A 1,053-nucleotide genomic window follows, 5' to 3' on the forward strand; every position below is an offset into this window, starting at 1 on the left:
GAGGTTCGGACCTGAAACTTCGGAGCTGTAAAGGGACTACTTCCCCAGTGATGCTCAGCAGGGTGGGTGACCCATCCTGCACCCCACCGGAGGGTTTCCCCCGAGGTACCTGTTGCACCAGACCAAGGCATCGCTGCTCGGCACTGGGGCGAGCTCCCTCACTCCCGCCCGAGGAGCCGGCAAGTTAGCCAACAAGTTGCAGGGAGAGAAAGCAGCAGCAAGAGCTGCACGTAATCACCACTGCAGAAGACGGCACAGGGAGGGTCCTAAAGCTAAAGCATGGCCACGCTGAAGTTTTCAGGCTCTTTGGTGGAGGCAAAGCCCAGGAAGGGTCTCAGAGGGCAGCAAGGCACTGAGCCCATACTGATGGGGAAGTGCTGCGGTGCTGGGCACCAGCCAGGGCACCCTGCAGGGAGGGTGGCGGGGAGAAAGAAGCACACGGGGGGTGTATGAAAGGATGGAGAAGCATGGGAAGGAGCAGGGGGCGGATTGTGCGCCCTTCACCCAGCTCTAGGAGGGGTTTCTTTGCGATAAACCACATCTCCTGCGCCAGACCCTCCCCTCCAAGGGGCTGTGGGGCACGGCCAGAGGTGCTCCGAATCGCAGGGAGACAGCAGCCAGTTCCCAGAGCACTCACGGTGTGGCCTAGGGGGCTGCAGGGTGAAGATGGCTGTGCCCCCTCGCCAGGTGAGGTCGGCAGCACAGAGGGCACACAAACAGGCAGGCACAGGAGGGGACAAAGCCACCACCCAGCAGGGACTAGAGATTCGTGAGCTCCCAGGGGGGTTCCATCCTCGATGGGATGGGTTAGCAAAACTCCAGCAAGGCATCAAGACACAGAGAAAAGGTCACAACCCACCCCCCCCACACCCCCCAGCCACACACAGCATCCTGAAGCATACAGAAGCATCCTAAAGCAGGATCAGAGACATTCCCCCTTGCCAACATGGGGGAGCTCCCAAATCCAAGCCTGAGGAGGGGCTGGGGGGACACCCTGCCGTGAGAAGGGGCTCCCTGCCAGGCCCTGAGCAAAGCACGGGAGGGAAGGCAGGA

At 61.3% G+C, this 1,053-nt stretch overlaps 1 protein-coding gene across 1 annotated transcript in view; it reads right to left on the reverse strand.

Annotated features, from left to right (window-relative positions):
• Positions 1 to 1,053, reverse strand: part of LOC104278821 (voltage-dependent R-type calcium channel subunit alpha-1E-like) — a gene marked incomplete at its 3' end in the record, with an annotated part of 75,523 nt that overhangs the window by 74,161 nt on the left and 309 nt on the right. The window lies entirely within an intron of this gene.

Source organism: Apaloderma vittatum, unplaced genomic scaffold (assembly GCF_000703405.1).
Source record: "Apaloderma vittatum isolate BGI_N311 unplaced genomic scaffold, ASM70340v1 scaffold7749, whole genome shotgun sequence".
Taxonomy (NCBI): Eukaryota; Metazoa; Chordata; class Aves; order Trogoniformes; family Trogonidae; genus Apaloderma; species Apaloderma vittatum.